Below are 16768 nucleotides of genomic sequence, written 5' to 3'. Positions count from 1 at the left end.
ATGACCACCTCCTACATTTGACATCTGCAGTGCATAGCCCATGAAATGTATCACATGCCGTGCACTGGCTTGATGGGTATATAAGGTATGCAATAGGCCATCTGCACTCATATCACTCATGCTATCATGGGTAAAAGGGGCGATTTGTCCAAGTTGCAAAAAGGGATGATTATCAGCTTTCGGGCCAAGGCTGGTAGTATTTCTGAAACAGCGCAGTTTGTAAACTGTTCGCGTGCTGCTGTGGTGAAGGTGTATCGTGACTGGACACGTGGAAACTGTGGAGCACCACGTGCCATTGACCTGTGAGGTGAACATTAGCTACAAGGATGCGTGAGGGCAGAATGACATGCTACAGTGGAGCAGCTCACAATCAAAATGAACCTAGGGGCTACCAGATGTTTGTCCAAAATGACAGTTCAGCCCGTCTAGATGCTGTCAGTGCTGCACACGAGGGTTACTTTGACTATTAGCTGGTTGTCATAATAATGTGACTGTATTTTGTTACCATTTATCTGTTGTTGCATAACTGCATGTCCAATTATAATTTTTTTCTGGAAATATACTGAAATAAGAAATCACTTTGTTTATAAGGTAAATATATTTCTTAAAATGTGTTGGTGGAAATAGTCAAAATTGCAAGATACTAGCACAGAAAATACAGCAAAGATTTGTCTTATGCATGAATTAAGTGAATTTTCCAACAAATCGAGTATAGTAAAAATTATCACTGTGGATGTCCATTCCATATCATCAAAAATGAATAATAAAGGCATACTGTAGCATAATTCTAACAGTAAAATAATATACTGTAAGTAGATGGTGACATTCATGATGTGTGACCATCTAAATGATTTCCTGCATAGACTCTGTTACACTCACTGGCATGCAGACACTGACATAAGTGGACAAGTGAAGCAATTACCAGCTCAGAAATACATCAAAGACATGTCAATCAATCTTTATTTATCCAGGTGAACACCATTAAGCAAGCTCATTTACAAGTATGTGTTAAACAAGTTAAATAGCAATGTAGTTACAGTATATAGAGACTTGATGTTACAACTAGTCCTGCAGAAACCATAAGCATTGGACACAGCAAGTGGAATTAATTAACAAAAAAACCACTGCTTTCTCTCCCTCTCTCATCATCATATGCAGCTCAAATTTATAGTAATCTGTCATTGATGACCAAATGTATACGTATTGCTCCAGTTTCATTCTTTCACTCCGCCCACCAGTTCCTATCACACCATCACAGGCTTCTATTCTCCAATCCCTTGGCATTTTAAAAAGAAAACACAGGCGCATTCGTGGGAAGCGAGCAGGCCGGAAATTTATTTCCCCCGGTAACCATCTAAGTCCTTTGCTCACCTGCTCACCCCCATATTCAAAGAACAATCAAAATTAATTACAGATTCTTCATGTACAGTAATTTAAGAAATAAGCCAATATGTTGCATGGCAATTCATAATACTTGAAAACAAATGAACAAGGAAGTGGTTCTATCTACATTCAATGGAGCCAATTAGGTATAAAAGGATAGTATTCCAGTGTCAAAATAAAACAGGAATAGAGCTGCACTGGATTAGGAGTACATACCAATTGAAATCAATGAAGCTCAAATTGATAAAAAAAAAATCAAAACAAGTAACAATAGAATACACAACTTTGCTGTTGGCTGTGCAGATCCCCACTTCCAGTGGGGACTCGCTGAAAAGTTACCTTTGACTGAAGGATAGTGTATCAGACTCTGGCCCAAACCCAACATCCAAGGCCATCAAGTAAATCTGCCACAGAATGTAAGACAGTGTCCTGTTGGTGCTTCAAAACTTTAGTTTGTGGATTATTTCAGTTTTTAGAACACCAGACTCAGCTGTAGCAGATGTATAGGTTAGGGTATATAATAATCCCAATTTATGGTGTCCCAAATCCATTGGTTAGATGCTAAAGATATCCCATTGGTAATGGCAGAGCTTGATGCTGAAGAGTGTTTTTTGTAGACTCACCTGTCTGGCTCAGTGAAACATGGCTAGTTAGAAAGGTGCATTTCTATTTTGGTATAAACAAAAAAATTGCAAGTGAAATTTAGTTGCTTGCAATCAAGCTTGGCTAAATGAAAATAATTCATTTTTTTTCACACATAATAAAAGCCCTTTCTCGAAGTCCATCTGGAGCACACTGCACTTTAGCCATTACATCTGGGCTAGAGGTCTAGGAGTAGGAGTTGGCACTAAGCTAATAAGGAACGAACTATGCACCCCTCTAACCCCACCCTTCTCCACTAATCCAAAGTTTGCCTGTTAGAAAGGAAAAAGGCAACAAAAAAGAGCAACAGCCCCAAGAACAACACATCAGTGAGAGATCGCAGTGTTTCGCAGATGGACTTTGAGGAAGGGATTTTATGGTGAGTACAAAAATCAAATTTCCTCTATCATCCATCAGGGGAACACTGCACTTTAACCCATGGCCGGATTAACAATGGGGCGGATGGAGCTGCAGCTCCAGGCCCCCCATTGAAAATAGGCCCACAGCCACAGTGAAGGGACCCATAGCTGCCAGCATTACAATGAGTCACACTGACTCATTGTATGCCGCCGTCAGCGCTGCACCTGACGCGCTGCCACTGCCAGAGAGTGCCCCAGTCACTCACTCATTGAAGTCCGACTCCTGCTGTCCTGGCCGCAGCGGGAGCCGATCGCATCTCTCCTCCTGAGCGCCTCCTCCCCCCAGCCTATTCGTCGTGCTGCTGTGCTTAGTGACGCGTGGTAAGGGGGAGGAGCAGCACGCCCATCTGCTTCCAGCTCCTCCCCCCCAGAGAGTGCTGCTAAGTGATGAGGACCGGCCGGCCGGAGGGGGTGGAGGGGCCGCTCTCTCTACTCCGCCCCTTTCCTGCTGTGGCTCATGCACCGCATGGGCAACCACAATGGCTGCACAATGTAGCCCTGGGACAGCAGCTATTTTTGGCTGAAAGGATTAAACGCTAAATGTGTGAGGTAATGCTGGGGCTTGTAGTGCGGGAAAGGGCATGGGAAACAAGAGGGGTTAGGTAAAGCTGAGAAGGGGTTAAAAGCAAATGGAAATAAATAAAATAAAAATGAAAACAAAATAAATAAAACAAGCAAACAAATGTATACAGCTTCTTTTGTAGAAATATTTTAGCAGTGGGAGGTCGCTGTTAAAACGGAGCAAAAGTTCATTGCATGCCCACCTGGGCTAATACAGTTCAAGTTCGCTGTCCCTGTCTTACGCTATCTTCCCGTTGGCGGCGTCTGCTTTACCGCTGTGTCTGTACAGGAGAGCTCCAGGACCTCTGCTGCGGCGGCTGCCAGGTGATGTCAGCCGTCCAGGCGCTTGATAGTGCTTCCTCACACCCTTTCCCGCACTACAAGCCCCAGCATTACCTCACACATTTAGCGCTCAATCTTTTCACTTTTTATTGCCTTCTGTTTATTGAGCTGCTTTATACAATAGAGCGCAGCACACTACACAATTTTTTAGCTATACTTGGCTGCAGGAAGAGTGAAGTGTGCACCTCAGTATCCATTTATCCTGCATTCCTGGATGCCAGATGGTGAGACCGGAGGAGGAGCTGAGCTGCCATGAGGAAAGCAGGTAAACACCAAGGGCAGGGATGCAGACTACAAATTATAGGGAAGGGGGGTCAGGACACAATATGTACATAAAGACCAGGAGGAGGGGGTACAATAATGCACACACAGTACAGACTAGGAGGGGAGAAGTCACGCTAATACATATACAGACTAAGAGGGGGGGGGGGCACACTAATACATAGACTAGGAGTGTGGGACGGACTGGGGCTGCTTTTCGGCCCTGGCATTTCTGTGCATGTCACAGGGGAAGGGGTGGCGGGGGGGGGGGAAGGACAAGGCCCCAGGGTCTCCTCATCCCATTTGAATGGTGCCTGTGTCAGTAAGTTTATATGTGTTGTATGTATTTGTGAGTCAGTAAGTGGCTTCTGAGAGTTAGTGGTGTCTGTGTCAGTAAATTTGTATGTGTTTGTGTCAGTAATGGGTGTCTGTCAGTAAGTATGTATGTGCTAATAAATCGTGTGTGTGTCAGTAAGTGTAATCTATGTCCGTAAGAGGTGTCTGCTTTATTAAGTGGTATCTGTCAGTAATGGGTATCCGTCAGTAAATGTGTTTGTATCAGTAAGGGGTATTTGTGTATGTAAGTGTTTCTGTGTCAGTAAGGTGTGTCTATAAGTGTGTTTATATCAGTAAGGGAATCTTTGTCAGTAAGGGTGTCTGTCAATAAGATGTTTCTGTGTCAGTAAGTGGTATCTGTCATTAGTGTATTAGTGTATGTGCCAATAAGTGTTATCTGTGCCAGTAAGGGGTATCTGTCAGTAAGTGGTGTATGTGTCAAATGTTTGTGTCAGTAAGTGTGTGTGTGTCCGTAATAGCATCTGTGTCAGTGTGTTTGTGTCGGTGAGAGGTGTCTGTGTCAGTAAGTGGTCTCTACGTCAGTAAGTATCTGTGTCAGTAAGTGTGTCCCAGGAGCCCTCAGTTCCCTGTCTGCTCTGTTTTGCCCCCATCTCTGCTCCCCTTTCCCCATTTGCTCTGTATTGCCCCCATCTTTTCTAATCTTTCCATATCTGCTCTGTTTTTTTCCCATCATTGCTCCCCTTCCCACCTTCTTTGCATGTTGATACAGCTCTCTGTCATATGGCGGTCACTGCGATGCTCTCTGTATTATACGGTGGTCACTATTGCTCTGCTCCACTATTAAGTGGTTGAAGGTAGGCACTAGCTATGACCTCCATGGAGATAGCCACACCCATGGCACAGACCACACCCCCTATTTAGACCTTCCTCACTGCAACGTTTGTCACACCTCCTGCCGAGGCACACAATAGGCCCTTCATAAATTTCTGCTCCAGGCCCATGTGGACCTTAATCTGGCACTGCTTTAACCATAACATCTGAGACTTTCCAAAGCAAGCTAACATGGGGGGGCAATTGGCCGGGTAGGGCCACATGAAGAATCTTCCACCCAAAACTGGAGTACCTTATACCAAAGGTATGGAAATGGTAGAACTTAGTGAAGGTATGCACAGAAGACCAGGTTGCTGCTCTGCATAGCTTCTCCACTGAACCTCATAGCACACCGCCAAAGAGGCCCCAACCGCATGTGTCAAATGAACCCAGAGAAGGTCCGGAACTGGCGCATCCAAAGAGACAAAAGCCTGCCAATTAGCACCAAGAAATAGTGCCCTTGGAAGCAGGTCACCCCAGCTTCAGTGCATCAACCAACACCAAAAGCAAAGCCATATGATGCATAGCAGATGTATGATCAAAGTAGATCCAGAGAGCCTGGACCACATCTAAAAGGTGCTGAGAGGAAGAGATGGCTGAAGATAAATCATGAGAAAAAGATGGAACAACTATATTCCTGACTGAGATGGAACTTCCATACCATCTTGGGCAGAAAGGAAGGTTTCATGTGCAAAACCACCAAATGTAAGATGACCAGAGGAGCTTTGCTGAAAATTCAGAAACATATCTGGCTGAAGCGATCACCCAAGGAAAAAACACATTTAAGGTGAGGTAACAAAGTTCCCTGGATTCAATGGGCTCGAAAGGAGCCTTTTGAAGAGCTTCCAATACCAAGTTCAAATCTCAGGGAGGAACATGGGACACATATGGTGGCTGAACATGAAGGACCCCTTACAAAAAAGTCTGGACTTCCAGAACAACTGCCAGTGATTGCTGAAATAGGACAGAGAGAGCTGAAACATGTCCCTTAAGGGTAGACAGGCAAAGATGCTGTGACAACAAAAGAAATACAATAGAAATAAAACCTAACAAAAATGTGTAGGCAAAAGAGAAGTGTGCCTCACCACTGTGACACTAAACTAACAACTGAGGATTAGTGGAGGTGGGAGAGGTTAGAAGGGGGCAGATTTATTTTCTTTATTAGCTTAGTGACAATGCCTACACCTACTGTAGACCTCTAACCCAGATGTACAGTAATGTCTAAAGTGCAGTGATCCCCAGAAGGGTTCTAGAGGAATCCCATATCTTCAGTCTTCATGAAATGAGAAAAAACATCAAAGGAAAGAGCAACAACAAAAAATAATTAATAGAGTCATTATAGCCATTCTAGTTGTAAAACCACAGTTCATTATGAAATCAACTGGTATATTGTAAAACATTGCAAGCAGAAAATTGGCATATTTGTGGCCTAGCTGAGTGTGCATTAATATTTTCCGAGAAACTATTCAGTTAATTATACAGTGAAAAAGTGAAATACATCACACAAGTGTGTGTGTGCATAACAACCTCATGACAGCATTAATATACAAAATAATGAAGTTCAAAAAACAGTGATATATAAAATAATTACTGTACCATAACAGGTGCAACAGCAATTTGGAAAAAATAAATATTCTATAGTATAAAGTAGATTCCATAATATATTATATTTTTAAAAAGGTTAAATTCATTATTTCTTCTTACAGCTGTATACATTCTTTTGCTCAGTAGTCCACCTCCCTCCAATCTTTCAACCTACGCTGCCTCATTGCAACCTTCCATTCCTTTCTCTCCCCTCTGTAAACCTCACCTCATTGATCAATACACTTGATTTTGCCAACTCCAGAATCAACTCCATCTTCAGTGACATCTCCTCCTTCAAACTCATTTGCCCCTTCTCCTTCCCTAGGACTACCAATTGTCTTGCTCACTCTTTAACCACCTTCTCTATCTATCCCCCTCTTCAGGCATCTTTCCCTCCTTCTTTAAACATGCATGGACTCCCCCATTCTCAAGGAAATATCCCATCTCACTCTTTTATGCCTCAAAACTCATAGAGCATACTGTCTTCAACAGACTCACATTCTGTCTTCCCACCCATTCAGTCTTTGACCGTCTCTAATATGTTTTTCATGCCCACAACTCAACCTAAACTGCCCTCACTAATGTCACCAACAACCTGCTATCTGCAAAATCCAAGGGTCACTTCTCTATACTGATCCTTCTCAACCTCATGGCAGTATGTACCACCCTCTCATCTCACAAATTCTCCTCTGTTGACTACTATCACATTGCACCCTAAGGCTTGTCCAATTGTTCCTTCTCTGTCCCCGCTCCTGCTTCCATATTACTGCTGCCTTCCTATTGATGTTCCCCAAAGTTCTGTTCTTGGTCTCCTTCTTTTCTCCCTCTACACCACTTTACTTGGCGAGTTCAAAACAACCTGTGGCCTTCAATATAACCTGTATGCTGTTGATCCCCAACTGTATTTGTCCCCTTGCCCTCTCTTGAATTACCTGCTGCCAGCTGGCCATCTTCTCCTAGACATCAAACAGCTTTCTTTAATTCAACCTCTATAATACTGAGATTATTGTATTTTTCCCCCCTCCAAGTCTTCATTTCCCCCTCCTTCACCCTTGACAAAAATTTGATGTCTAGGTGTCAACTTTAACTCTGCCCTATCTTCCTCTCCCCAAATCCATTCTTTTTGTTTAAATCTCTACAATATTTACCTTTCTCACCCTGGAAGCCTCTAAAAAATATTATCAATGGTCTAATGATTTCTCCTCTGATTACTGTAATCTACTCCACACTTGCCTAAAGTACTTTCCACTCACCTTGCTCCACTTCAGTGTCTTCTTTATTCTGCTCCACATCTGATTTTACAAAGTTACATAGTCGATGAGGCTGAAAAAAGACAAAATGTCCATCGAGTTCAACCTGTATTATAAAATGTAATATATATTTTTTTAATAAAAATGTACCTCATTTAAATACTGTATCCTTGGATATTTCTTTCAGTTAGGAATTTATCTAATCCATTTTTAAACTTATTGACTGAGTCCACCACTACTACCTTTTCTGGCAGTGAATTCCAAGTCCTGACTGTTCTTACTGTGAAGAAGCCTTTCCTCCGTTGTGTATGAAATCTTTTCTCTTCTAATCTCAAGGGATGTTCATGTGTCCTGTGTAGTGTATTTTTGATAAACAGATCATCTGATAAATCCTTGTATTTTCCCTTTATGTATTTATAAATGTTAATAATGTCCCCTCTCAGCCGCCTCTTTTCCAGTGTAAACATATCTAATCTTGTAAGTCTTTTCTCATAATTCAGTGCCTCTAACCCCTTAACCAGTTTGGTGGCTCGCTTCTGAACCCTTTCAAGTTCCAAGAAATCTTTTTTGTAGTGAGGTGCCCAGAACTGTACACAATATTCTAGGTGTGGGGCATACCAATGATTGATACAGTGGCAGGATTACACTCTCATCCCTTGTCTCCATTCCCCGTTTAATGCATGTAACACCTTATTTGCTTTTGTTGCTGCATTTTGACATTGCGTACTGCTACTAAGTCTATTATCAATGAGCACTCCCAAATCTTTTTCAACTACCGTTATCCCTACATTTTCCCCATTTAAGTTATAGGCTACCTGATTGTTTATATTTCCAAATGCATAACTTTACATTTATCTATATTGAACCTCATTTTCCATTTGTCTGCCCATACCTCCAGTCTAGTTAAGTCATTACATAGAGACTCAACATCCTTGTCTGAATTAATTACTCTAATCAGTTTAGTATCTTCTGTAAAAATTGACACTGTGCTTTCCAGGCCCACTCCCAGGTCATTAATGAATATGTTAAACAGCAGTGGGCCGAGTACCGAACCCTAAGGTATTCCACTAAGCACCGAGGCCCATTTAGAGAACATCCCATTAACCACCACTCACTGTTCCCTGTTATACAGCCAATTACTCACCCATGTACAAATAGTGTTTCCTACCCCAAGCTCACTTCATTTGAAAATAAGTCTCTTATGTGGGACTTTGTCAAAGGCCTTAGCAAAGTCTAAAGAGACCACATCCACTGCTTTACCCTGATCAATATTATCGCTCACTTTCTCATATAAGCTAATTAGGTTAGTTTGACATTACCTGTCTCTCACAAAACCATGCAGATTCCTATTAATAACCTTGGAGGAATCCAAGTACTCCAGAATGCTATTCCTTATTATATTTTCCAGTAATTTCCCCACTATAGATGTAAGTTACTGGTCTATAGTTACCGGGATTAGGTTCAATTCACTTTTTAAATATTGGGACAACCTCTGCTATACGCCAGTCCTTTGGTATCATTTTTAATGTAATTGAGTCACTGAAAATCAAGTATAAGGGCCTTGATAGCTCTAAATTAAGTTCCATAAGAACCCTGGGGTGAAGTCTATCCGGCCCAGGAGATTTGTTTATCTTAATTTTATTTAGTATATTCCAGACTACTTCCTCATTTAACCAAGTGCTTAGCAATGGGTCATTATCATAGCATATGTTGTGCACTAATTCCTCCAACCGGACCTCTCTCGTGAATACTGGTGAAAAGAAGTTATTCAATAAATCTGCTTTTTCTCTATCATCAATAATCAAGACATCCAACTCACCCCTTAATGGTCCAATATTCTCCTTTTTTAACCTTTTACCATTTATATACTTAAATACACTTTTTGGGGTTTGTTTTACTCTCCTTGGCGATTTATTTTTCCTTTTCTATTTTAGCTGCTCTGATTTCTTTTTTGCATTTTCTGTTACATTTCTTGTAGTACTGGAATGATTCTGCCTTCCCATCAGACTTAAATGCTTCGAAAGCACGCTTTTTTTAATCCATTAGCTCCTTGACCTTCTTATTGAGCTACATCGGTTTTAATGTACTACTCCTGTTTTTGTTGACCTTGGGAATTAACAAATGAGTGTACTTATTGAGCAAAGTTGTGAAAACATCCCACATTTCAGCCGTATTCTTACCATGAAATACAATTTCCCAATTGATGTCCTTCATTGCTTGTTTCAGCATGTTGAAATTAGCTTTTCTAAATTAATAAATCTTAGCTAGACCCTCATAGTGTTGTTTTTGAAAGCTGAGATGAAATGTGATCATATTATGATCGTTATTTCCCAAGGTCTCCCCTACTGTAGTATTTGATATCATCTCCACATTATTAGTTAGTACGAGGTTCAGTATAGTCCTACGTCTAGTTGGTTCCTCGATTACCTGGGACAAGTAATGATCTTTTAGCATGTTTAATAACCTCTTACCCCTAGCTTTATTTACTGTTTCGTGGTTCCAATTTATGTCCAGGTAATTAAAGTCCCCAATGATAATGACCTCCCCCATTCCAGCAGCATTTTCAATTTGCTGCAAGAGTTGTAATTTGTCAGACAAACTAATATCTGGTGGTTTGTAGCGTGTCCCTATTAAAAGCTCCAGTACCTCCAGTACTGATGCCCCCTTCAACCAATCAATCATCTGGTTCAATTTCCATCTCAGATGTACTTTAAATGAAAACTCTTCTCATTCACCTTCAACTACTGCTCCCTTTCATACATTTCCAGCCTAGTTTCAGATTACCTCACATGCACCTACCTGCTTTTGCTGTTTCGCATTCTCCTTGATCCATTGGACCCTATACATCCCTGAGGAAATCAAATGATGGAAAAAGTGCATTGGACCCAAAAAGAGAGCTTAACTGTCAGACTATCTTCCTCTACCCTGCTGACACAGGGTGAGAAGAACCCAGCAGACAATCACACTACATGGAACACTTCTGTATAACAACAGTGACGCATATGCAATGCAATGGCAATGATACCTTTTCTCCTTCAGTCCATACAACTAGTAGTTTTCTTTAGTAAATGATAACCCCTGATGTGTTTTGTCTGCTAGAAGGTGGAGTTTTTTTCTACACATTTACTAACACTGCATTTTGGTGCAAAGTCTAGTGGGTTATCATTTGCAAGATCCAGAACCTTCAATTAGCTTGCAACTGTAGTTAGAAATGTTACCAAGTGTCTGGTTTCCATGTTTTAGTGCAAGTTATGCACTAGTATGCTTAATATAGTTGATTCAACGTAAGATCATGAGCCTTTACTAAGCATTCAGATTATTTATTTACAGTATTTGTTACCAGTTATTTATATAGTGCACACATATTCTGCAGCGCTTTACAGAGAATACTTGGCTATTTACATCAGCCTATGTCCCAGTGGAGCTTACAATCTATATTCCCTACCATGTGTACATGCACACACATTTATGCTAGGGTTAATTTTTTTGGGAGCCAATTAACATACCAGTATATATATTTTTTGATTGTGGGAGGAAACTGGAGTACCCAGAGGAAACTCACACAAGCACAGGGAGTATATACAAACTCCACACAGTTAGGACCATTGTCGGAATTGAACCTCATTGCCCCACAGATGTTTCCTCATACACCTAGACTCTAGAGTATATGCCACACATCGGGAGATGCCTGATGCAAGTAAGTTAACAGGTCCTTTGAAACTCTGTTAGCATCGGGTGTCTGAAATTGCGTATCATTGCCTTTTACACCAATGCAAAAACCTGGGTTATTACTGGTTTAAACTAGGCCATGGCTCAGCATAAAAGGGTTAACTTGGATCCAGTGACCTGAGAATACATCCCAGGTTGTACGAGAAGGACCTAGGCTACAGGGCAGTGCAAATGAGTAACCTGAGTTATCCGATGTAGATCCAGTTCATTGCATAGAGAAAGCCACATTCCTGGTGCTTGGAGATGATGTTATCTCCAAGTGCCAGGCTGAAGTAAGCAATAGACAATATGCCAGGTTCAGACTGCAGTGTAAATAGGGTTCAAACCACTGTGACATGGGCTGAGGGCTGGACCTGGGATTTAGGTTTAAAAGGGGTTCATCTAAGTGATGAAGTAGAGATTTGCGCCGGCCCCCATCAAGGATTTTGGTTTTGGATCCTTATTTCCATTGTGTTTTGGATCTGTATTTGTCTTTCTCAAAACTGCCCTCCTGGGTTTTGTTTTTGGATCTATATTTTTTTTTTACAAAATTATAGATCAGGCCCCAAATCACAGAATTTCGGCCTGATTTGTTCCTACAGTATTATTAACCTCAATAAGATTAATTTCCACTAATTTCCAAAACTGTCATTATTGTTCACCAACATACACCACAGGCTGGCTAAACGAAACAACAGAGCAGTGGCACAAACACACGGCAGTTATTTCTGTTTAAAAATGATTTGCAAATGAGTAATGTATTAGCAATAACCAATCGTGTGTGGCATGCCATTGCTCAAAAGTAGCACTAGTTAACAAACAGCAAAGAAATAAAATGTCAACCGTGTGTAAAAGAGCAAGAGCAGATGTGGTTGCCCCCTACACAAGTGCGCATGCTTCTCTTAGTGCCCAATCTGCAACTGCCTTCTGGGGGCCCTGGGCCACTGATAACTGGCAATTTTTGCCCATGTAAAGCCCCGATCAATCAACATTTTTGTTAAGCAGCTCCCTAAATTCTCCCCAACCACAAAAACAACCTTCCGTACATGCGGAGTACAGTGCAGAATACTTTGGGACACACAGTTAAATTTTCAGCATGTTAAGTGTGTGAAACACAGTGCAATCGGTTACAGTGCAGGATGGATACAGTGTGGGTCAGATACAGTGTGGGTTACAGTGCAATGTCGGATATAGTGTGGGTTGCATACAGTGTGGGTTGGATACGTTCCGGGTATGCATACAGTGCGGGTTACAGTGCAAGTCAGATATAGTGTAGGTCTAATACAGTGTAGGTTAGATACAGTTTGGATTACAGTGCAGGTCAGATACAACGTGGGTTGGATACAGTACAGGTTGGATACAGTGTGGGTCAGATACAGTGTGGGTTACAGTGCAATGTCGGATATAGTGTGGGTTGCATACAGTGTGGGTTGGATACATTCCGGGTATGCATACAGTGCGGGTTACAGTGCAAGTCAGATATAGTGTGGGTCTAATACAGTGTAGGTTAGATACAGTTTGGATTACAGTGCAGGTCAGATAAAGCGTGGGTTGGATACAGTACAGGTTGGATACAGTGTGGGTCGGATACAGTGCGGGTTGGTTATAGTGCAGGTTTGACACAGTGTAGATTGGATACAGTGCGGGTCGGATACACCAATAGTTCATTTACTGTGACAGGGGGTGCCGATGGTGTCCTCAGTGTAGGGGTGTCAGCAGTGTGGGAGTGCCAGTGGTGTCCTCAGTGCAAAGGAGCCAGCAGTGTCCTCAGTGTGGGAGTGCTGGCAGTGTCCTTGGTGTGGCCATGTTGGCAGTATGGGGGTGTCGGCAGTGTTCTCAGTGCAGTGGTACCGGCGGTGTCCTCAATGCTGGGCTGCCGGCAGTGCCACCAGTGCGGGGGAGCCGGTAGTGTCAGCAGTGTGGGGATTCCATTGGTGCCCTCAGTGCAGGGATGCTGGCGGTGTCGGCAGTACAGGGGTGGTGGTAATGTCGGCAATGCGGGGGGTACCAGTCATGTCCTCAGTGAGTTGGTGCCGGTGGTGTCATCAGTGCTGGAGTTCCATTGGTATCCTCAGTGAGGGAATACTATTGGTGTCAGCAGTGCGGGGGTGCCCAACATCTTGCGTCAGCTCTGTCTGGGAGCGGTGATTGAAAGTGCTCTCAGCCAAACAGCAGTCATCCCATTCATTTCAATGAGATTAGTGCCTGAATCCAAAACCCATGAGATCCGCAGGAGTATGACGTTTTGCCACAAATTAGGATCCGAGGTAGGCTGGTAGATCCCCTCGGATACCAGAATTTCAGGTTTGCTTGGTTCTCATCTACTTCAAATGCAGATTCAGAGACTCAGTCGCACAGATATACAAGTGTTGCATATCAAATGAATCAGCACAGCCTCTCTGTGCATCCCAGTCACATTGCATTGCGACTAAGATGCTACTTCATTAAAAATAGATGTAAAAAAGTTGCCCGAAGCTTGCCTCATAGTTTCATGGGACATGGTGTGCCAAGTGGGGATGCTTGGCGCACCTGCAGCAAAGATGTATGAGGAAACATCTTTATTTTGGGACCTGGACAACAAAAGAGCCTGACAGAGAAGGCCACATTGGAGTGGTGTACACTATGTAATGCAGCTCTCCATGGCTGAGAACTTTCTTTTAAAACTCTCCAATATAGTATACTGAGGGATACATTTACTAAAGCTTCTGCTATCATTTCTCTATTGCTTACTAGAAAAATGATAGACAAAATCTGATTGCTATGGGCAACACTGACACTTTTAATTTTTATAAGGTTTAATAAATCTATCCATACATCTTTTAGACTGAGTATTAAACAGATCTCATTTTTTTTACACAACACTGTGGTTCTGGGATGGTGTTGATTGCTTTCTACTTGGCTTCAGGAGGTATCAGATACACACCATGATTGGCCATGCTGTATAATCATGAGAGGATATGCTGTGAGAGACAAAGTTGTAGTCGATGGGTTAGAGAAGATTAAAACTTGATGGACAAAGACAAAGTGTTTATGCTGGAGAAAGCAAAGTCATGAGAGACAGAGCTGAACAGGAAAATAAAATTTTGTTTTGGGGGGATCATGACAAAATCTAAGCATTACAGGATGTATGAAGTATGAGCTGCAGCTAATATAGCTTATATTTGCCGTGGTCCTTTCATTTCTGACTGTAGAGTCAGCCCACATAGGTTTCTATAAGGTTGCTAAACTGTTAGATTTACCAAGCTCCAGTACACAAAACATTCTGGAGTTTGGCCCAGTCACCATCTGAAGATGACATAAGTTTGTATGGGTTCTAACATCACAAAATGTTTATAATGAGCACAGGCTGTTGTATTGTATTGGCACAAGATAATGGCCCTCATTCCGAGTTGATCGCTCGCTAGCTGCTTTTAGCAGCAGTGCAAACGCTATGCCGCCGCCCTCTGGGATTGTATCTTAGCTTAGCAGAAGTGTGACCGAAAGGTTAGCAGAACAGCTCGAAAAAATTTTCATGCCGTTTCTGAGTAGCTCCAAACCTACTCCTTCCTTGCGATCACTTCAGTCTGTTTAGTTCCTGCTTTGACGTCACAAACATGCCCTGCATTCAGCCAGCCACACCCACGTTTCCCCAGGCACACCTGTGTTTTTACCTGACACGCCTGCCTTTTTTGGCACACTCCCGGAAAACGCTCAGTTACCACCCAGAAACACCCACTTCCTGTCAATCACTCACTGATCAGCAGAGCGACTGAAAAGTGTTGCACGACCTTGTGTAAAATTGCATAGTTTTGTGTGAAAGTACTTTGCGCGTGCGTACTGCGGCCCGTACGCATGTGCAGAAATGCCAATTTTTAGCCTGATCGCTACGCTGCGAACGGTAGCTAGCGATGAACTCGGAATGACCCCCAATGTCATTTGTTAGAACCAAACTAGTATAATTTAATGGGTAATGTTTGAGAACAGATAAGTGTGCACTTTTAGGCATAACATAGTGGCAGGTAAATGATCTAATAAAGTGGGAACAAGTTAATACTGTGTGATGGGTGAAAACTTGTGTAATGTGTGTCCACAGGTTGATATTGTTTGGGGGCAGACATAAAGTACTTGAGAGGTGGATACATGGAAACGGGTAAATACGGAATTTGCTGCGCTATATAAGAAACTGTTAATAATTAAAAATAGTAAATAGATACCAGTTAAAAGAACAGTGGAATAAAGAGACATGTTGGGGACAGAACATTGAAAACAGGTATGCGATTAGGGGATCGGTATGTGATCTTGGCGCATGGGATGCCGAATGTCAGTATACTGACATCAGCATCCTGGGCGCTAGAATGCCGGCAGGAAGGTGAGTGCAATGAAGCCCCTTGCGGGCTTGCTGGGCTGGCCATGCTGTGCTCGCCACACTGTGGGCTCAGTGGCGAGCATTCTATTCTCCCTCTATAGGTGTCGTGATCTCCCATAGAGGTAGAATCACCTACCTTGCTGGTATTCCATCGACGGTATAGTACCTCCATCAGGATCCCGGCGTTGGTATTGAGACAGCCGGGATCCCGACGGGTGGTATGTTAATCGCATACCGAAATTATGGGGGTCATTCCGAGTTGTTCGCTCGCAAGCGGATTTTAGCAGATTTGCTCATGCTAAGCCGCCGCCTACTGGGAGTGAATCTTAGCATCTTAAAATTGCGAACGACGTATTCGCAATATTGCGATTACATACCTCGTAGCAGTTTCTGAGTAGCTTCAGACTTACTCGGCATCTGCGATCATTATACTGCTTGTCGTTTCTGTTTTGACGTCACAAACACACCCAGCGTTCGCCCAGACACTCCCCCGTTTCTCCAGCCACTCCTGCGTTTTTTACGGAAACGGTAGCGTTTTTCCCACACGCCCATAAAACGGCCTGTTTCCGCCCAGTAACACCCATTTCCTGTCAATCACATTACGATCGCCAGAACGATGAAAATGCCGTGAGTAAAATTCCTAAGTGCATAGCAAATTTACTTGGCGCAGTCGCAGTGCGGACATTGCGCATGCGAATTAAGCGGAAAATCGCTGCGATGCGAAGATTTTTACCAAGCGAACAACTCGGAATGACCCCCTATAAGCGATATAGGGGAAAAAGCATTTCATACTGTACATAACACACAGGAAAGAAGATTTCGGTGGTACACAAGAGAGATATCTTTGCTCTAGGCAGAACACTGATAACATTGGCAAATACCGTAGAAGCACCACAGGAGAAACACCTGGGCAAAGTAGGTTTGCATTCTTTTTGTGGGTGGTGGTTGTTATTAGAATTATGGATTTGCTGAACTCTTAGTTATGCCATTGGCCTCAGTCCAAGCAAGACAGCATGACACCTAAAACACATTAGCTTTTTTAAATTAAAGTGCAACTTGCTTCAGGAATAATGTGTTTTGACTGCTGCACCAAGTTTGTGGTGCTG

Source organism: Pseudophryne corroboree, chromosome 1, assembly GCF_028390025.1.
Source record: "Pseudophryne corroboree isolate aPseCor3 chromosome 1, aPseCor3.hap2, whole genome shotgun sequence".
Taxonomy (NCBI): Eukaryota; Metazoa; Chordata; class Amphibia; order Anura; family Myobatrachidae; genus Pseudophryne; species Pseudophryne corroboree.
The sequence above is the reverse complement of the archived record's forward strand: the minus strand, read 5'-3'. Positions refer to the sequence as shown.